General features: G+C 44.1%; 1 pseudogene across 1 annotated transcript in view; it reads left to right on the forward strand.

The window, feature by feature from the left end:
- LOC147737160 (uncharacterized) overlaps positions 1-19159 on the forward strand; it is a 118089-nt pseudogene extending 98930 nt beyond the window's left edge. Inside the window, exon 3 of the transcript XR_015295523.1 lies at positions 16787-19159. The product of XR_015295523.1 is annotated as an uncharacterized LOC147737160 (transcript). The remainder of the gene's footprint in view (positions 1-16786) is intronic.
- The last annotated feature ends 4180 nt before the right edge of the window (positions 19160-23339 follow it).

The raw sequence follows: 23339 nt of genomic DNA on the forward strand, positions 1-23339 counted from the left end.
TGTTAATCCTCCTGTGCATGCAGCAAGTCCTCTTCTCTGATAATGATCATTGAAAACAAGATGCGTAGGTTGTTCTGTTTTCAGTTTCCATGGGTTCAAAATGATGGTGTTTTAAAAAAAAACATCAACAAGAAAAACGAATTGAGGAATACAGGTTACAGGGAGCATGAATGACAAAATTGGTGGCCGTTCGTTTCGAGTCCTGGCGGCGAGCTGGTGGAACTCTCTCCCTCCACAAATCCGGGCCATCGATGAGCTCTTTCAGTTTAGACGGGCTATCAAGACCTTTTTATTTGTTTAGCTCATCTTAGGTCTTTTCTCTTTTTGCTGCCCGCTATTAATGCTGTGTTGTGTTTACCTCCTCAAAGCGCCAGGACGCCCCTTTGCTGGGGCAGCTGTGCGCGGTACAAATAAAAATAACATAACATAACATAACATAACATATATGTGACATATGTAAACCGATCATGGTTGGGCAGCATTGCCATTTACATCAGTCTCAGAGCAAGATCTACTAAGGTAAATGTGGTGATCTGGCTGGACTGTGTCATCAGCCATGTCATATGCCCATGTCACCTGAGTCTAGAATGTACAATGCTTTACCTGCCTGAGACATTCTATGTATCTTCAGTTACTCAGGACCTGCTACAGCTGTGACCAATAAATACTTCACTTGATATATCCAGCCTTTGGTGATCCTTTCATCATTACAGTAAAGTATGATCACAAGGCAAGGAGGACGGTGAGGACTACAAAACATGCCAATCCTAATAGCAGACAGTGCGTCAATAAAATAATAAATTATAAGGAAGTAGGTGTAAGGGGGATGCTGCAGGGAACACATATGGGTAGATCAACAGGGGAACAGAGATCAGATGAACAGGATGATATACATCATACTTAGGTACAATTGTACAGAAGTTGTGCATTCATGAGGTCCCGGACATAGTCCCTTCATTGTGGTCGAATATCGTTTTTGGCTTCTATGCTAAGATATACATATCACAGTTCCCTCCCATCCACTCTCCCCACTCCTCCAGTGAGTAGCATGTGTAGTGTGTTGGCCTCTGGTCCTGCACAGTGCTGGAGAGTATGCAGCTGCCTCTTGGTGTCCAGCACAGAGCCTGCTTTCCAAGACATTTCTATTAGGCGCTTGAAAAGTGGAAAACGACCTTTACATCGCAGTCATTACACCGTGATGCCATTACAACATGGTCGTTACAACGACCGCGTTGTTACCACACAATGCCATTACAAGGCAGCTCATTACAACGACTTGCAGTAGATGGCGCTCTAACAAAAGGAATAGTATAGTTTACTATTCCAACACCTTCCCTACTGTTACGTAGACTGGAGTTGGAGTAGTAAATTATACATTTCTAATGTTAGCGCGCCATCTACTGCAAGCCGATGTAATGACTTGCATAGTAATGGCATTGCGTGGCAACAAAACGGTTGTTGTAACGACCGTGTTGTAATGCCACGCGATGTAATGACTTGTTAACGAGTCATATTCTTGAAAAGTACTTATGCAAGGTCTGTAAACTGGTGTAAGTATTTGCCCCCTCTTTACTTTAGGTCAAAGGCCTAGCAGTCAGGATTCAGGAGTAGGTGACCATGTATGGTCTGCGACTTCCGCTATAGTGGCTGTAACTTCAAGCCATGCCACCTGTAGTCATGGCTTGAGGTACTCCCACACCATATGTTAGAAGCTGGCATCATGATTCGTTATGATGGATATTGATACCCACCCAATCGCGCACTGTTCACTTGGTGCTGCACACCTTTTTAGATTTACGTTTTTAAACACAATTTAAACCAACAGTATGTCTTATTTTTAGGTCGAGCCTTTACCATTCCGCAGGAATGGGAAATGGGGAGAATTCAAGTCGGCTATTTTCTCGTCAAACCAAAGGCCTTTCAGCCGCGGTTTTCTTGCAGTGCCCGTGAACCACGTGATAACATGCACGCGCATTCAGGGCCAGCCAGCCCAGCACATCAAAGGGCTTCTCCTCCCAGCCCAGCACATCAAAGGGCTTCTCCTCCCCTAATTATTCATGGCCGGCCGCAGGCCGGCCGTACTTTCAGTTTCCCCAGAACGGCTAATTAGGGGAGGAGAAGCCCTTTGATGTGCTTCACACCAATGCGCCTCAGTCATTCCTCTTCTTTGTATTTGCTTCCAGACTCCGATCTGCTCATGTGCACAAGACGCTTTACACATTACACTCATCTGCCTGAAGTGGGAGTTTTAAACAAGCAAAGCTGGTCCTTCTGTACTTGCAGTTTCACTTCTAATGTGTGTTGTTATTTATCATGATTTTTAGCTGAGGTGTATCACGCTTGTTCATGAGTTTGATCTCTTCATACTGTCAAATGTTTTCTAAGTTGTTTTTGATTGTCTTACCACTGGAGGTCTCCCTGTGCTACATTTAGCCTCTGACACATGCAACGCCACTCAACCACGCAACGCCACTCAACCACGCAACACCACTCAACCACGCAACGCCACTCAACCACGCAACGCCACGCAACTACGCAACGCCACGCAACTACGCAACGCCACGCAACTACGCAACGCCACGCAACTACGCAACGCCACGCAACTACGCAACGCCACTCAACTACGCAACGCCACTCAACTACGCAACGCCACTCAACTACGCAACGCCGCTCAACTACGCAACACCGCGCAACTACGCAACGCCGCAATGCCACGCAACTACGCAACGCCACGCAACAACGCAACGCCACTCACACATGCAACGCCACGCAACTACGCAACGCCACGCAACTACGCAACGCCACTCAACTACGCAACACCACTCAACTACGCAACGCCACTCAACTACGCAACGCTGCGCAACTACGCTACGCCGCAACGCCACGCAACTACGCAACGCCACGCAACTACGCAACGCCACGCAACTACGCAACGCCACTCACACATGCAACGCCACGCAACTACGCAACACCACGCAACTACGCAACGCCACGCAACTACGCAACGCCACGCAACTACGCAACGCCACGCAACTACGCAACGCCACGCAACAACGCAACGCCACGCAACAACGCAACGCCACGCAACAACGCAACGCCACTCAACTACGCAACGCCACTCAACTACGCCACTCAACTACGCCACGCCACTCAACTACGCCACGCCACTCAACTACGCAACGCCGCGCAACTACGCAACGCCGCAATGCCACGCAACTACGCAACGCCACGCAACAACGCAACGCCACTCACACATGCAACACCACTCAACTACGCAACGCCACTCAACTACGCAACGCCACTCAACTACGCAACGCCACTCAACTATGCAACGCCGCTCAACTACGCAACGCCGCTCAACTACGCAACGCCGCTCAACTACGCAACGCCGCTCAACTACGCAACGCCGCGCAACTACGCAACGCCGCGCAACTACGCAACGCCGCGCAACTACGCAACGCCGCAATGCCACGCAACTACGCAACGCCACGCAACAACGCAACGCCACTCACACATGCAACGCCACTCACACATGCAACGCCACTCACACATGCAACGCCACTCACACATGCAACGCCACTCACACATGCAACGCCACTCACACATGCAACGCCACTCACACATGCAACGCCACTCACACATGCAATGCCACTCACACATGCAACGCCGCTCAACTACGCAACGCCGCTCAACTACGCAACGACGCTCAACTACGCAACGCCGCTCAACTACGCAACGCCGCTCAACTACGCAACGCCGCTCAACTACGCAACGCCGCTCAACTACGCAACGCCGCTCAACTACGCAACGCCGCGCAACTACGCAACTACGCAACGCCACGCAACAACGCAACGCCACGCAACAACGCAACGCCACTCACACATGCAACGCCACTCACACATGCAACGCCACTCACACATGCAACGCCACTCACACATGCAACGCCACTCACACATGCAACGCCACGCAACGCCACTCAACTACGCAACGCCACTCAACTACGCAACGCCACTCAACTACGCAACGCCACTCAACTACGCAACGCCACGCAACTACGCAACGCCACGCAACTACGCAACGCCACGCAACTACGCAACGCCACGCAACTACGCAACGCCACTCAACTACGCAACGCCACGCAACTACGCAACGCCACGCAACTACGCAACGCCACGCAACTACGCAACGCCACGCAACTACGCAACGCCACGCAACTACGCAACGCCACGCAACTACGCAACGCCGCGCAACTACGCAACGCCGCTCAACTACGCAACGCCGCTCAACTACGCAACGCCGCGCAACTACGCAACGCCGCGCAACTACGCAACGCCATGCAACTACGCAACGCCACGCAACAACGCAACGCCACTCAACTACGCAACGCCACTCAACTACGCAACGCCACTCAACTACGCAACGCCACTCAACTACGCAACGCCACTCAACTGCGCAACGCCACTCACACATGCAACGCCACTCACACACGCAACGCCACTCACACACGCAACGTCACTCACACACGCAACGCCACTCACACACGCAACGCCACTCACACACGCAACGCCACTCACACACGCAACGCCACTCACACACGCAACGCCACTCACACACGCAACGCCACTCACACACGCAACGCCACTCACACACGCAACGCCACTCACACACGCAACGCCACTCACACACGCAACGCCACTCACACACGAAAAACCACTCACGTTGCCAATAGGTCTCGCAGTACGACAGTTGGAGCCATTACAATTGCAAATAACAATGCCTTTCACTTTGGTTATCATTTTAAATACATAAAGGGCTTTGTCATTTACAAAACCAATAGCTCCAACTTTCCTACTGCGAGACCTATTGGCAACGCCAGTGCTTGTTTACTTTAGTTTTAAATCTGTGCTCATGTTCACCTCATCATGTAAACTATAGTTTTGTTATTAACAATTTTCATAACAACTTGCTTTTGAATACATTATTTCAATGCATATTTCATTTCTTCAAATTTTTCAACATTTTCAATATTGTACATGACTCATATAATCAATGTTCCTTGGTTGAGCCCAATGCATTTCGGCACTATTGGAGTGCCTTCATCAGGGGAAATTCTGCAGAAAATAAAAGTACAAAACATGGTGTAAGTCTGTTGACTATATTAGTTCTTGGGGGTTCACTTAGTTAAAAATATATTAGCTAGCGTACCTTAATGTTGCTGGTATGTGACGTATGAATGCAATGCTCCGCCTTGAACACAATGCTTCTGGTAAAACAAAATTCAAACTTCTCTTTAATTGACCAGGTATAATGTGTTAAACTTATTTTGAATAGCCAGCCACTCAATAGCCAAAGTACCTTCTGCTATTGTGCCAATAATTTCTGAAACAACAAACGGGAAATGCCTTAACACCTTATTGTTATTAACTTATTTTGAATAGCCAGCCACTCAATGGGCAACGTACCTTATGTTAATGTGCCAAAAATCTCTGAAACAACAAACGGAAAAATGCCTTAGCACCGTATTGTTATAAATTATGAGCTTTAATCAACTCTCGGCAAAAAGCCGACTTTACCTTATCTTCCGTTTCCAACTCGTATCTGAGGAAACCAGAACAAACAATAATAACCGTCAGTTACCCTTCATCTCTAGGTGCTACCAAGTTCATTACTCTGAATAACCGCGTTACGCATACTGCTCATACCTGTGTTAAAGCCTTCTTCCGTCCTCAACAAAAACCGCAACCTAGGTAGTTGTTTTCACATCAGCGTGTGTCGAGAATAACTGAGTTTAAAATCACTCCGCAAAACTCAGGAACAACTCCGTGATGGTGGAAATAAAAGTCGGACTATCTGTTGGTATCTCTCTGTTCACTACGCTCCGTTAGGCGCCATCTTAGAGTGGTCCTAATTCTGCTGCCATTAATGAAACCCGCTACAACAATTTGTTATTACAGGATTCAGAAACTTGTGCTGCCTTTCCAGATATTAGTAATAATTCCTGAATATTATTTGTAAAAAACTAAGTGTTCCGGATAATATAAAGTTATCAACACTCTAAAGAGATCAAACACTCGTTCTGTTGTGTGGTTAACTGTTTCTACCACTATCATGATTGATCATGAATGTTATACAGCTGGCTGCTTGACTTATTGTATAATCTAGTGCTAGCCTGTGAAACAGAAGGAATCTGTATGTGTTTTTTAAGTGTATAACGTTGTTGTCAGGTTACCTCATGTTATTATATACATACAGTTGATAGCAGGTTTGTCCAAGATATTACATTATGGTCACATTGACATTTGGTTAATGAGTTTAAAAATCAGAAAATCACGTTGAGTTATGCCTCCCTGACCTCAATTGCTATTCAGTTCATCTACTGACCCTACAGAAAGCACGCTAAATCATATTTATCATTAAGGCCTATTGGTACCATGGTATTAAGATATTTGATCCAAAAAAGTTCATGCTGCAATAGTTTTTGATGGTTGTTAACTCCTTGTTTTAAGGGTACCTGTTCCAAAACTAGGAATCTAAGTTGAGAGATACTGTGTTTCTCTTGTGTCCAATGGTGTACCAATGGTGAAGTTAGGGAGTTGTTGCGAATTCGGCTTTTATGTTCTGATATTCGAACTTTTATTTTCCGTTCCGTCTTCCCGATGTACATCTTTCCGCACGGACACTTAATCCCGTACACAACGTTCTGTGAATTACAGTCACTGGTATGTTTTAACTGGATCAATTTTCCTGAGGTTGGGTGAGTGCATGAACTTCCTGTTGTTACGTTGTTGCAATTATTGCAATTGAGACAGCGTGTTGTTCCTTTGTTTATTGTCGTTGATGATGGCTGTTTGAATTTCAATTTTTCTTTTAAGTTCAATCCTCTGGTGTACGCATGTAATGGAGGCTCTTTAAATAATCCATTAAAGTCTTGCTCCATAGATAATAGTTCCCATCTTTTGTTGATGATGTTTCTGATTCTGTGTGATTGGGTTGTGTATTTTGTTACAAATACCATTCTGTTTTGTTGATTTTTTGTCCGTGGTTTCAACAATTCTGTTCTGTTCATTAATGAGACCTTTTGTATTTGCTCTTGAAGTATGGCCTTTGGGTATCCTCTCTCCTCATATTTTTGGACTTGTCTTTCCAAGGTGTTTTCACACGTGTGTGTATTGGAACATATACGTTTGATCCGAATAAATTGTGATAGCGGTAAATTCCTTATTAGACTCCTTGGGTGAAAGCTGGTGTAACTGAGTGCACTGTTTCGGTCTGTGGACTTTGTGTACAGTTCCGTGTCAAATCCATTATCTGTCTTAGTTATCCTGACGTCCAGGAAATCAATTACTTCTTTACTTATTTTGTATGTGAATTGTATTCTCGCCTCAACTTGGTTGAGAGTTCTGATTAGGTGTTCCAATGATTCCTGAGTGTCGTCCCAAATTAAGAAGATATCATCGATGAAGCGGCAATATTGCTTCACATGTATCCATTCTCTCAAATTCATCACGTTCTGTGCCTCAAATTGGGCCATGTAAGTATTAGCGTATGCTGGGGCCCCAGCAAAGCCCATGGATGTTCCATTGAGTTGAGCGTAAAATGTATTCTTCCATAAGAAATAACTGTTATAGAGACAAAATTTCAGTAGCTGCAACAAATTTTTTTTTTTATCAGTTGGTACTTCTTCCAGCTTGAGTAGTGCCCATTCTGCAGCTTCAAGGCCTGCTCCATGGGGTATAGAGGTGTAAAGTGCCACCACATCTATGGTGCACATAATCCAGTGGTTTTGATATCCTTCTTGAATCCATGTCAATTTATTCAGAAAATCAGTTGTATCTTTGATATACGAACCCCATTGTTGAACAAATTTCTGCAAGTAGTAGTCGATGTATTGTCCGAGGGGGTCAAAAATTGACCCACACCCCGAAACTATCGGTCTAAAAGGTAGATTGGTCGGGTGTTTATGGATTTTAGGGATCATATACAATTGTGGCCGTCTCTGGTTTTTTTCTGTTAGATATGCCACTGTTTGATCATCAACACATCCATTCAGTTTGGCTGTCTGCAAAATTCCATTAAGCATAATTTGAAGCATTGAAGTTGGATCTGATGGAAGCTGTAACTATGTGTCTTGGTGTGACACGTGTTCATCTACTTTATGTTCGTAGTAATGCGTGTCCATTAGCACTAAGGCGCCACCCTTATCAGCTGGTTGAATGGTTAATTTTGCATCATTGGCCAAGTTGTTAATTATGTGTTGTTCAGTTTTCGTCAAGTTGTTGTGTCGTATTTTCTTGTAATCAAATGTTTTCAAATCATTTTTCACCATGATTTCAAAGGTGTCTAACATTTTGTGCGATGTTGGAGCTTGAAATACACTTTTTGGTTTAATGTGTTTGTCTGTGTTTTCAATCTGAGTATTTGTAGGTTCAATTACATTTTCAAAATAATGTCTGAGTTTTAATGTTCTCATGAACCTGAAAAAAGCACCTTCTGTTTCCAATTCATTTGTTGCTGTAGTAGGTACAAATGTAAGACCCTTATTTAAAGTCAATGTTTGTTGCCTTGTCAGTGTTGTTGAAGAAATATTAATGATTAAACTACTGTCCGTCCGCTTCTTAGAGCTTTGCCTGCCACTTCCTCGCCTTGTTTTGCGCTTGATGCTGGTGTTGGTGTTTGTGATGTTGGTGGTTGACCTTGATCCTGGTCCTGTAACAAAAAAGCCGTATCTCTGCTTGTTGTAGCATGTTGACTGTTATCAGTGGATAATATTACTCCTTCCTGTGTTGCTCTTATGGGTCCTCTACGTATTGATGTTTCCTTATCGGTTACAAGACTTTCTTCGGACGAATGTGCGGCTGGTGTTGTTTTTTTTGGTGGTACAAATTGTTGTCGAGCGTAGATATCAGCCCATGTCGTTGAGCTTATAATCTATTGTGTCGCGTTTGTATTTGCGTAGCTTTCCTTCTTGTAATTCTTTCTCGTATTTTTCCAATTTCAGATTGATACCCTCTAGACTGATTTTCCATGAATCATCTTCCATTCTTGCTTCCAATTCTGTTTTAAGTGTGTAAATTTCATCTTCTAACTCACGTATGGTCTTAGCTAGTTCTTCAATGATGAGCAGTATAAGGTCTAATGAACATTTGTTTAGTATACTGTACCACTTATCCATGAACTTAGAATTGAGGTTGAATCGAAATAACATTGGTTTGATTGACAAACGTAGTCCTCTCGGGATGCGTTTGGCTTTGTGGTATTGGATGAGTGTCGATGCGTGCATTCTTTGGTTAACTTGACGTTGTGTAAGATATTCCAACTGTTTAAGTTGTTGACTTATGGAACCCCCGTGAGCATCCATGTTTCTGACTTCCTTGATGAGTGAGTAAATCTGGTCTGCCTGTTCATTAGTATACGCCAATGTGTTGGCTCTATTGTCCGTGATCGCTGTTATTGTTTCGAATTGCATCTTTGTTTGTTTGGGTGCCTCCTTACTGGGTTGACTGTAGTAAAGTTATGAAAAAATTGGGTTTGTAAGGAGCACTCCGTTGTCAGCTGGATCTTAGGGTTTTAAACAAATGGTGCTGCGATTGTTAAGGATTGTCGGTCCTGGATTAATGATTCGTTATGATGGATAATGATACCCACCCAATCGCGCACTGTTCACTTGGTGCTACGCACCTTTTTATTTTTAAACACAATTTAAACCAACAGTATGTCTTATTTTTTACTTTAGTTTTAAATTTGTGCTCATGTTCACCTCATCATGTAAACTATAGTTTTGTTATTCACAATTTTCATAACAACTTGCTTTTGAATACATTATTTCAATGCATATTTCATTTCTTCAAATTTTTCAGAATTTTCAATATTGTACATGACTCATATAATCAATGTTCCTTGGTTGAGCCCAATGCATTTCGGCACTATTGGAGTGCCTTCATCAGGGGAAATTCTGCAGAAAATAAAAGTAAAAAACATGGTGTAAGTGTGTTGACTATATTAGTTCTTGGGGGTTCACTTAGTTAAAAATATATTAGCTAGCGTACCTTAATGTTGCTGGTATGTGACGTATGAATGCAATGCTCCGCCTTGAACACAATGCTTCTGGTAAAACAAAATTCAAACTTCTCTTTAATTGACCAGGTATAATGTGTTAAACTTATTTTGAATATATTGAACAAAACAGTCTCCTGGACGAATCGCAGTTTGGATTCCGGAAGCTTCATGGGACGGAGACTGCCCTCATTAAAGCCGCCGATGATATCAGAGCCATTAGAGACCAAGGAGGGACAGCTATACTGGTCCTACTGGATCTCTCGGCGGCCTTCGACACGGTCAATCATACCGTTCTGATTGACCGTGTCGAGGAGATGGGCATTTGCTCAAAGGCCAGAGAGCTTCTGGCATCATTCCTGTCCAATAGAACACAGGCAGTAACATTGGGCGCATTTCAATCCCCTCAGCTCGCCCTCCCATGTGGCGTCCCGCAAGGCTCATCCCTAAGTCCGACACTCTTTAACATCTATGTGTCGGACTTAGCAAGGGTGATTAAGAACCACCGGATGAGCCTTACCTCCTACGCCGACGACACCCAACTGGTGATCGCTATTAAGAACAACGGTGAGGAGGTTGCCGCCAGATTCCAAGAAGGCATGCTTGCCATCAAGGAATGGATGTCGGAAAACTGCCTGCGCCTCAACTCGGAGAAAACCGAAGTAGTGATCTTTGGAAATTTATCACCACAGTGGTCCACTCTTTGGTGGCCGACACCCCTTGGAGCCCCTCCAGAACCAGTAAAAAAGGTCAGGAACTTAGGCATTATGTTTGACGACAATCTTAACTTTTCCAACCATGCCAACCAGGTTGCGTCGTCTGCTTTCTACAAGCTTAAGATAATTAAAAAAATCCTGCCCTATCTTCCGGAGAGTGCTAGGAAAACAGTGGTGAGCTCCTTAGTACTCTCTTCACTCGACTACTGTAACGGACTGTTTGTAAACGCCCAGGCAAGGGTGGTGGCCAAACTCCAGCTGATACAAAATGCGGCCGCAAGGCTACTAGCTGGCATTCCTAAGTTTCAGTCCACCAGGCATGCGATTAGAAATCTCCACTGGCTAACAGTGAGAAATCGCATCAGATTCAAGACCCTGTGTCTCACCTACAAAGCTCTCAAGGGCCTTGGACCAGCCTTTCTCAAACGAAAACTTCAATACTATTCACCAAAAAGATCCTTACGCTCCGAACATAGTCACCTACTGGTAGTGCCTCGCACCAGGACGGTGACATGGGGCGACAGAAGTTTTACCAATGCTGCAGCCAAAATCTGGAACATGCTCCCAAAGGAAATAAAACTGGCACCATCATTATTCCAGTTTAGAAAACTGGTAAAAACTTGGTTATTTGATCAATAATCCGCTCAGAAACAATACGTTTGAAGGAAGATACCACCTTATTCTGGGATTTTCAGCAAATTATAGCGCCAAGACACCCACGGGTATACGCCGCGCTCTGTAAATTTTTAAAATAAATAAATAAATAAATAGCCAACCACTCAATAGCCAACGTACCTTCTGCTATTGTGCCAATAATTTCTGAAACAACAAACGGGAAATGCCTTAACACCTTATTGTTATTAACTTATTTTGAATAGCCAGCCACTCAATGGGCAACGTACCTTATGTTAATGTGCCAAAAATCTCTGAAACAACAAACGGAAAAATGCCTTAGCACCGTATTGTTATAAATTATGAGCTTTAATCAACTCTCGGCAAAAAGCCGACTTTACCTTATCTTCCGTTTCCAACTCGTATCTGAGGAAACCAGAACAAACAATAATAACCGTCAGTTACCCTTCATCTCTAGGTGCTACCAAGTTCATTACTCTGAATAACCGCGTTACGCATACTGCTCATACCTGTGTTAAAATTGGCGTAAATAACAAGGACCCCCTGCTAAGGTAACAGAATATGTTTGACAGGGAAAAGCAACAGTGTGAAAAAAATACTTTTCAATCAAATATAATAACCGTAGGGAGACAATGGTAAGTATGAAGCACACAAAATATTTTTTTAAAAAAATTAACAAAATGTCATATTTATTATGTATATATACTCAAGTTAAAAAACACATTAAAAATTCATCACATAAAATGAAAGGAAATACAGCATCTAATCAAATATACACAACGACATCATAAATGCATATTGTCCGCCACTGTTCTTATGCATTTATGATGTCGTTGTGTATATTTGATTAGATGCTGTATTTCCTTTCATTTTATGTGATGAATTTTTAATGTGTTTTTTAACTTGAGTATATATACATAATAAATATGACATTTTGTTAATTTTTAAAAAAAAATATTTTGTGTGCTTCATACTTACCATTGTCTCCCTACGGTTATTATATTTGATTGAAAAGTATTTTTTTCACACCGCATACCTGTGTTAAAGCCTTCTTCCGTCCTCAACAAAAACTGCAACCTAGTTAGTTGTTTTCACATCAGCGTGTGTCGAGAATAACTGAGTTTAAAATCACTCCGCAAAACTCCGGGACAACTCCGTGATGGTGGAAATAAAAGTCGGACTATCTGTTGGTATCTCTCTGTTCACTACGCTCCGTTAGGCGCCATCTTAGAGTGGTCCTAATTCTGCTGCCATTAATGAAACCCGCTACAACAATTTGTTATTACAGGATTCAGAAACTCGTGCTGCCTTTCCAGATATTAGTTATAATTCCTGGATATTATTTGTAAAAAACTAAGCGTTCCGGATAATATAAAGTTATCAACACTCTAAAGAGATCAAACACTCGTTCTGTTGTGTGGTTAACTGTTTCTACCCCTATCATGATTGATCATGAATGTTATACAGCTGGCTGCTTGACTTATTGTATAATCTAGTGCTAGCCTGTGAAACAGAAGGAATCTGTATGTGTTTTTTAAGTGTATAACGTTGTTGTCAGGTTACCTCATGTTATTATATACATACAGTTGATAGCAGGTTTGTCCAAGATATTACATTATGGTCACATTGACATTTGGTTAATGAGTTTAAAAATCAGAAAATCACGTTGAGTTATGCCTCCCTGACCTCAATTGCTATTCAGTTCATCTACTGACCCTACAGAAAGCACGCTAAATCATATTTATCATTAAGGCCTATTGGTACCATGGTATTAAGATATTTGATCCAAAAAAGTTCACGCTGCAATAGTTTTTGATGGTTGTTAACTCCTTGTTTTAAGGGTACCTGTTCCAAAACTAGGAATCTAAGTTGAGAGATACTGCGTTTCTCTTGTGTCCAATGGTGTACCAATGGTGAAGTTAGGGAGTTGTTGCGAATTCGGCTTTTATGTTCTGATATTCGAACTTTTATTTTCCGTTCCGTCTTCCCGATGTACATCTTTCCGCACGGACACTTAATCCCGTACACAACGTTCTGTGAATTACAGTCACTGGTATGTTTTAACTGGATCAGTTTTCCTGAGGTTGGGTGAGTGCATGAACTTCCTGTTATTACGTTGTTGCAATTAATGCAATTGAGACAGCGTGTTGTTCCTTTGTTTATTGTCGTTGATGATGGCTGTTGTTTGAATTTCAATTTTTCTTTTAAGTTCAATCCTCTGGTGTACGCATGTAATGGAGGCTCTTTAAATAATCCATTAAAGTCTTGCTCCATAGATAATAGTTCCCATCTTTTGTTGATGATGTTTCTGATTCTGTGTGATTGAGTTGTGTATTTTGTTACAAATACCATTCTGTTTTGTTGATTTTTTGTCAGTGGTTTCAACAATTCTGTTCTGTTCATTAATGAGACCTTTTGTATTTGCTCTTGAAGTATGGCCTTTGGGTATCCTCTCTCCTCATATTTTTGGACTTGTCTTTCCAAGGTGTTTTCACACGTTTGTGTATTGGAACATATACGTTTGATCCGAATAAATTGTGATAGTGGTAAATTCCTTATTAGACTCCTTGGGTGAAAGCTGGTGTAACTGAGTGCACTGTTTCGGTCTGTGGACTTTGTGTACAGTTCCGTGTCAAATCCATTATCTGTCTTAGTTATCCTGACGTCCAGGAAATCAATTACTTCTTTGCTTATTTTGTATATGAATTGTATTCTTGCCTCAACTTGGTTGAGAGTTCTGATTAGGTGTTCCAATGATTCCTGAGTGTCCTCCCAAATTAAGAAGATATCATCGATGAAGCGGCAATATAACTTCACATGTATCCATTCTCTCAAATTCATCACGTCTGGTGCCTCAAATTGGGCCATGTAAGTTTTTCTTCTTGAATTTCTGCATGTGGTGCTTCCTGAGGTTCTAGAGTCACAAGGGAGCTCCAGTTTTTGTGCAATGTACCTCGGGGTGTTGGAGTGTATGGCTTTGTGTGTCCTGCAGGCAATTTAAAAATGTATATGTGCCTCGTAAGGGAGCCAGTTTAGTGATTTCAAATAAGGTGTGATGTGGTTATTTCATTCAGATCCAGTAATAAGCCTTGCAGCTGAGTTAAGGGAGGCCCTAAGGGGGGTACTTTGACCTAGGAAGACCGCAAAGGGTTACATTTCCATAGTCCAGCCTGGAAAACACTAGGGCTTGAGCAACTGACTTGAAGTCATCAAATGCTGATGACGGGTCAAGGACGCTTAAAAGGCAGGATTACATTTGATCAAGCATTGTGTAACACATCGTCAGCTATGTGAGTCATGGCTGATTCAGTGCTGCGTCCCAGAAGGAATCCAGATTGGTATTGATTTAAGAGTTGAAATTGCTCTGTGTTTGCATAGCTGGGTATGGGCACATTTCTAGAAGAGCTTTGAAAGAGTTGGGATGCTAGAGATAGGGTGGAAGTTATGTAGATCAGTGTGGTCTGCTGTGGGATTTTTCAGAACGGCGGTTATCTGTCCAGACTTGAGGTAGTCTGTTATGCTGCCTTGAATTAATGAATCATTTACTATTTTGGTCCAGAGTGGGAGAAGAGAGGTTTTAATCTCAATTAAGAGATTTGAAGGAAGCGGATCGCTGAAGTGCTTTGAAGGTTTAAGTGTTGACAGGATTTTTAGTATGGTTGTTTCATCAAAGGATTTGAATGAACACCATGCAGCAATATTTTTGGGGGTGTGTGTAGGACGCTCAGGCCACACAGGTGGGTGGGGACTGACGTGTGAAAGCATCGGGGGGAGATCCAATGCAGTCTTTAAGTCACTTTCAATTTTGTTCGTCTTTCCCAGGAAGAAGGCGGCAAGTTCTTCGCAGTTAGGCTGCAGATAAGACCCAGAAAGTAGGTTGGGTTTCCTGTTAGATTGCAATTTAACGAGTTCAAACAGTTTTTAGGTCGATTCCTGGCATTGTTTATCAGTTTCCTAAGGAAGTTTGCTTTTGAGCTATGCATGTGTTTGTTGTAAATGATTCTTAGAGATCTCAGGTGCTGGAGGTGTTCGAGCAAGGAAGAGAATCTCCATGACCCTTCACTCAATCTTAGATTGCATCTTTCAGCGTTTAGACTACCACTGTACCAAGATGAGAGTAACATTGTGTGCTTGCTTCACACAGAGAAAGGTAATCCATGGCTAAGGGCACCAAATGTTCAGAGTGGAAAGAGGGGAGGGACCGGGGTACTCAATGCTCACGTGGGGGGAAGCTGAGGGGATATGAGGAGAAGGGGGTATGGTCAGATGAAGGAAGGAAAGAAGGAAGGGATGGGGTGGCTGGAGGAAAGTTGGATGACTCCGTTCTACAAAGACAGCCCATTAAACAGCAGCATAATGACAGAAGATGTCAAGAGAGAAGGTAATCTTTCTGTTTTAGGCTTCCCAGCGTTATATGCATGTGATTACTAGGTGGAAAACAAAAAATCCTCAGTAGAGGGCTCATCTGCGAATATAAAAAGGGGAAGTTGAAATACATTAGGTCAAACTAGATTATGCAATTAGGAAGACAGAATCCAGATTAGAGGGATAGGGGGGATAGAATGAACAGTGGCCTAGGATGCACTTGGAAATTCGATAGACCGAGCCAGTCTGGAAATCTAAGCAGAATTAGTAAACAACACCATTCTAAGATGGCCCCCACCGTGGAAATACTTTGAAGCTATAGAACATGATAGTCCTTCTTTCATGTACATAAGAAGGACATGCAAAGTCCTATGTCGATATCTATATTCCTAGAGTCTTAGAGGCGCCGCCATTTTAGATTGGGCAGGGACTTTATATGGGGAGAGGATTGATACATGATGCAGTGCCTACAAGGCCCAGATAGAGCCCCTTTATGCCACAAGGGCCCCAAACACAATCAGCGCACAAAAGGCCCCCATTAACCAGGCCTTGAGACAACAGCCAGGGGAATCCTCCTGAAAAAAGAGTTAGGAGTTAGTAGTGAATGGAGCCAGGCACCTCCGTGAACAATAAGATTTGATGTATGGCACAACTTCCTTTTGCCCACCTTGCTGTCTTGAGTGTTCCTGATCCATCTTTTACTCCAAGAGCTGTTCTTGTTTTAACAAAACTTTGACCATATGCATCTACCTAAAGCTGTAACTAGTATATGTGTGCTATGCGAGTGCCCTTTTTTGCAAAGTTACTCTATGAACACCTTTGCTGAAATAAATAAGTTTGTGGCATGTTCAAAGAAACTTTTATGCAAATATCTCTGTATGGCTAAATGTGTCTTAAATATGTCTTGATAAGTTTCAACAATAGCAATAAATGAGATGCTTTTACAATCAACTAAAAATTGTATATGCACATTCCGGTATTTTCCATATAAGTAATTTAAATCTCTTTACATCCAACAGAAAACAATCCTTGAATGCACAAAATGTTTAGGAATAATGAAGATAATACTGTAAATCTACAAAAGCAAAGTCCGAAACATTGAGTTTCAGTATTCAGGAAAACATAAGAGTCCTCAGAGGCAGCCGAACCTGAACATAAACTGACAGATCTTGGAAGTACCGTCAAGGGCAATTCGGTGGTTCTACGAGTCTCAGCTGTGCAACTCTGTGCCTTAAGATGAAGAAATGACCTCTAGAAAATGAAGGCAACACTGATCAACCACTTCTTGTGTAAACATATCCAATACCAGCTCTGATCATGAGGTGGTTACTGCAGTACTCTGCTTCCTAAAGTGATATCAGACCACCAGTCAGAGCTAGAGGTGTATTTTAAACTCTTTCAGGCCATTCCACAGCAATCAGCGAAAAGCACAGTTAAATGAAAGTTAAAGGAAATGGGGGTTCTGCTATATAAAACACAGAGTATATTTACCAAGCCTAAAACTGCATCAGAGAACACACACAGGGGAAAAGTCATACAAATGCAATGAATATCTGAAGAGCTTCAGCAAACACACACAGGGGAAAAACCAGATGATTGCAGTGAATGTGGAAGTAGTTTTACAGAATCATCTAAAGTCATGAGTCATCAGCGAACACAAACTGGGGAAAAACCATATCCTTGCAGTGAATGTCTGAAGAGCTTCAGTCTATTATCAGACCTAAAACGGCATCAGAGAACACACACTGGAGAAAAACCATATCCTTGCAGTGAATGTCTGAAGAGCTTCAGTCTATTATCAGACCTAAAACGACATCATAGAACACACATTGGAGAAACACCATATCCTTGCAGTGAATGTCTGAAGAGCTTCAGTCTATTATCAGACCTAAAACGGCATCAGAGAACACACACTGGAGAAAAACCATATCCTTGCAGTGAATGTCTGAAGAGCTTCAGTCTATTATCAGACCTAAAACGACATCATAGAACACACACTGGAGAAACACCATATCCTTGCAGTGTATGTCTGAAGCGCTTTAATCAATTATCACACCTAAAACAGCATCAGAGAACACACACCGGAGAAAAACCATATCCTTGCAGTGAATGTCTGAAGCGCTTTAATCGATTATCACACCTAAAACGTCATCAGAGAACACACACTGGAGTAAAACCATATCATTGCAGTGAATGTCTATAGAGCTTTAGTCAATTAACAAACTTAAAACAGCATCAGAGAACACACACAGAGTAAAAACCATATCATTGCAGTGAATGTGGAAGTAGTTTTAGTTCCTCTTCAGTATTAATGCATCATCACCAAACACACACAGGTGAAAAACCATATCATTGCAGTGAATGTCAGAAGAGTTTTTATAACTTATGGCAGCTAAAGCAGCATCAGAAAACACACACTGGGGAAAAACCATACCATTGCAGTGAATGTGGAAGTAGTTTTAGTGACTCACCAACATTAAAGGTACATCATCGACAACACACTGGTGAAAAACCATACCACTGCAGTGAATGTGGAAGTAGTTTTAGTTCCTCCTCAGGATTAAAGTATCATCAACAAACACACACAGGGGAAAAACCATATAATTGCAGTGAATGTCTGAAGAGTTTTTATAAATTATCGCACCTAAAGCGGCATCAGAAAACACACACTGGGGAAAAACCATTTCAGTGCAAAGAATGTGGGAAGAGATTTTGTCGCTTATCAGACCTACATAGACATCAGCGAACACACACTGGAGAAAAACCATACCATTGCAGTGAATGTGGAAGTAGCTTTTGTGATACTTCAATATTAAGGATTCATCAGCGAAGACACACAGGAGAAAAACCATATCATGGCAGTGAACGTGCAAAAAGCTCTTGTCAGTCTTCAAACCTAAAAAAAAATCAGCGAGCACTCTATCACCATCAATGAACATGTCTATTCTGTGCTATTGTTTATTTCCCTACAGCTAGGAAAAACATGAAATATCATGAAACCCATTGGGAGACTAGCACAAAGTGGACTAAAAGTAAAGAAACATTGTTGGTTTTTATTCTGTGAGAGAGTTTTAACGAAAGAAATCCAAGAACACCGGACCATGCTACCTGTAAAAGCAACACCATGAACAATGCTTGGACTAACAAGTCTATTTTCAGCTAATTTTAAAACATATAAACCCAACACACTCAAAACAATTTAACAAGCACAAAATGAGGTCTCCTGAGCTGGCTGTGGTTTTTGTCATTTTATGCATCATTAATTGTTCTGTGACAGTGGCCAGAGAACTGTGTAGAAAAGCAAAAGTGAAAGCAGGAGAATGTGAGCTGCAGCTCTCTGGGTTAACCCTCGCAGTGCATGACATTTACCTCTGAGGCTCTGATGTAGAACTAATGAGGACACAAATTCTTCAGCCATGAACTGTGAAACTATGTGACAACAATTACATTGATGTTACTCTTTTGGTCTGTCCTTACGATGTAGCAACTGTTGTACAATTATGTTAAAAATTAGACAGTGCATCTATATAGAAATAGGCACTGGATGAATGTGGAAGTATGCCTGTATATCTTCAGTAGGTACCATGGACCAACTATGTGCTGAATATTGATCATCTCCGTCGCAATTGCATTGCAAATGCTTTTTTAGGTCTCGCACCTGCGATACAGTGCGAAAGCCCTGTCGCAGCGCGAGACCTATAGCTGTCGGCTCTGCTTACAAGGAGCCAAAAGGGAGACAAGAGATGGGCATGCGCAGTCTCAGGAATCGGATCAGGTCGCGCGCGCGTTCACCGTCTCCTGTCTCCCTTGAAAGCCTCCAACACACACAGTCACACCCCCCCTGCTTTCGCACACGCATACGCACACACACTCACAAGCGCACACACAGAGAGACACGAGCGCACATACACGCACGCACACATAGAGACACACACCACAACCCCCCACCCCACCCCCTGGTGCCGCAATGTGAGATAGGGGATGGGCACATGCAGGAGAATCCCCCATGTGAGCGCGCACGTTCACCCAAACGCCGTGCACATCTCCTGTCCCACATTGGTAGCAAGTGGATAACACACAGACACACTTGCGCGCATGCACACACACACACCCTCCCCCCCTCTCTCCCCTTACCTCACGGTGCTCTTGTCTCTGCATCACCTGGCACACACGGGGCTTCCTTTGTTCATGGGAGCTCCGCAGGGCACTCCAGCTCCTCTGCCAGCACGACGCGGGGCTCTCCCCTTAGGCATGGGAGCCCCGCAGTGCTATCCACTGGTCTTCACCCGGGCCCCCTCCTGGGACCCAGGACTTCAGCTGCCGCACTTCGCTTTGGCACCGGGGCTCCCTTTTCATTACAAATAGCGCGCATGCGCGGGCAGCCCCCGCCCTCTCAGTCACAGCCCGGATACTGAGCTGCTTTCTGTTTAGCTGTCAGTGATCCGGTCCCCAAGGTACGTCGGGGCACTTGGGAGCACGGTAAATGATATATTTCTCTTTTACTCCGGCAATAAATAGCCCGGGCCTGTTGTGGAGTGGTGTGGCTCACTGGTTAGAGGCGGCAGACCCGGAAGCAGAGAACGGCCCGGGACCAGGGTTCAATTCCCGACGCGGCAGGGTCGTGGACCAGGGTCAGCGGACTCGATAATTCTCGCCTCGGTGCCTACTATAACCAGGGATCACACTCTGCAACTCTGGGCATTAGCTTGCCTCATCTCTACAACGGCCCCCACATTCGCCGGGGATGCCTGGTTTCACCTTGGAGATACCCAGTAGGGACCATCTCTCAGGGATAGCCAGGACGGGTTCCCCAGCGAGCTACAGCGCCACGACGCCTCAGGGCAGCAGTGCACTTTACAAGAACACATACATTACATTACATTACATTTTCATCGCAGCCAGCCCTGGGGACTCCCCGGTAAACGAGCGCCAGGTAACTGCGCTGTAATTACAGGTTTGTGCGGATTACTTGGTAAGCGACAAAAACAAGTCTCAAAAAGTATTTGCATGAGACAGCGAATCCCTGCGGAAGGTGGAAAGAGTGCTGGTCGAGGATGTTTGTCAAGGTGAGGAATCAGGGCAGAAGGTCAGCTTCACAAGTGCTGTTCACAAGCAGCAGACAGGCCCGGTTCGCTGAGGGCTTCTGAGCAACCCTTTGGGCTGGGGGCGTATTCACAAATTAAGCAATGGGCGCTATACATGTGTTAATTATAAAAACATTTCTCCAGAACCTTGTTCCATTCTCTGACACTTTAGTGACTATGGCACGAGCGCACACTAGGAGCTACGCAACCCCCTGCCCACACCCACACGACTCCAATCCTCATTGTAAACAGTGCTCCCGATGTCTCAAGGGGACTCCCCTCCCTCATCCCGGGCCCTCAGTCAGCCCAGGGGGTAAACCCTCAAATAACCATTACTGTCAGCTCAACCTCTCACACCCTCACCCCTCCATCGCCCCAGGTCCTTCCACCCCTATAGTGCCGTGCTCAGCAGTATGGACATGTAGCGCCCCCTCTCCCCTCCACCCCTGCGCGCTTTCCTCCATCACCCCCAGGTCCCCCGCTCACTCACCATCAGCTCAGGCTCTCACCCTTCTACTCATTGCCCCCGCACCACCTCCTGGTCCTTCCACCCCATTGCGCCTCGCTCAACACAAGGGCCACGTAGCACCCCCTCCACCCCAGCGCGCACTCATCCGTCACCCCCAGGTCCCTGCTCACCATCAGCTCAGGGTCTCACTTACTGATAATGTCTATGATGATACTATACTATTCACATAAACGAACCGGTGGTAGATGACCCGGTGCTTCTCTGGGAGGCTTTCAAAGCCACTATAAGGGGGGTCTGTATTACAACTACCATTGGCATACTAAAAGACATCCGACACCAGATAAAACAACGTGAAAAACGCATGAGAGAGCTTGAGACAGAGTTTGAAGCTACACAGGATACCGTCTTGCTAGCTGAGCTGCGACAGATACATTCAGAGCATCAGACATTCATCGAAGATGAAATTAAATATCTAGACCGAAAACACACCGCAAGAACATTTGTAGAGGGGGGTAGGCCAGCAGGATGCTAGCACATAAAATATGTGAAGGCAAGAGTCACTCGGCTGTGCTACGGATCCAAACGGATGATGGAAAAAATACACACACAGGCTGAGGGCATATTGCATAGCTTTGTAGACACATATTCCTCAGTATACAAATCGCAACCGACTGCACCAGGGGACGAAATTCTCCAATATCTAGATGATGTAGCAATAGGGTGGCTATCGGACGGACATAGGGAGTACTTAGCGATGCCAATCTCAGTGCAAGAAGTCACTGATGTAATTAAGACCCTTCCCAATGGTAAAGCGCCTGGCCCAGATGGCTACACCAATGAATTCTACAAGCAGTATGTAGATCTTCTTGCTCCACACATAGTGGGCATGTTTGGAGCAGCGTTCGACCAGAAAGAACTACCCCCCACGCTTCAAGAGGCTGTAATAATAGCTCTCCTCAAACCCTCCAAAGACCCGGAAAAATGCGACTCCTATAGACCGCTATCACTCATAAATACTGACTCCAAAATTCTAGCGAAACTACTAGCAGTTCGCCTAACGCCATTGATGACGAAATTAGTTTTACCGGACCAGGCAGGATTCATCCCCACACGGTCAACGTCACACAACACTCGATCACTATTTGCCTTATCACACTATTTACAACCCACTACAAAAGCGGCAGCAGTTTTACTCGACGCCGCCAAGGCTTTTGATTCCATAGAATGGAAATACCTGATTGATGTACTGCAGAGGATGGCCTCAGTCAGCCCAGTGGGTAACCCCTCAAATAACCATTACTGTCAGCTCAACCTCTCACACCCTCACCCCTCCATCGCACCCAGGTCCTTCCACCCCTATAGTGCCGTGCTCAGCAGTATGGACATGTAGCGCCCCCTCTCCCCTCCACCCCTGCGTGCTTTCCTCCATCACCCCCAGGTCCCCCGCTCACTCACCATCAGCTCAGGCTCTCACCCTTCTACTCATTGCCCCCCCACCACCTCCAGGTCCTTCCACCCCGTTGCGCCTCGCTCAACACAAGGGCCACGTAGCGCCCCCTCCACCCCAGCGCGCACTCCTCCGTCACCCCCAGGTCTCTGCTCACCATCAGCTCAGGGTCTCACTTACTGATAATGTCTATGATGATACTATAAAAAAAGCGATCAAAGAATATTTTCACATAAACGAACCGGTGGTGGATGACCCGGTGCTTCTCTGGGAGGCTTTCAAAGCCACTATAAGGGGGGTCTGTATTACAACTACCATTGGCATACTAAAAGACATCCGACACCAGATAAAACGACGTGAAAAACGCATGAGAGAGCTTGAGACAGAGTTTGAAGCTACACAGTATACCGTCTTGCTAGCTGAGCTGCGACAGATACATTCAGAGCATCAGACATTCATCGAAGATGAAATTAAATATCTAGACCGAAAACACACCGCAAGAACATTTGGAGAGGGGGGTAGGCCAGCAGGATGCTAGCACATAAAATATGTGAAGGCAAGAGTCACTCGGC

Source organism: Lissotriton vulgaris, chromosome 1_1 (genome assembly GCF_964263255.1).
Source record: "Lissotriton vulgaris chromosome 1_1, aLisVul1.2, whole genome shotgun sequence".
Taxonomy (NCBI): domain Eukaryota; kingdom Metazoa; phylum Chordata; class Amphibia; order Caudata; family Salamandridae; genus Lissotriton; species Lissotriton vulgaris.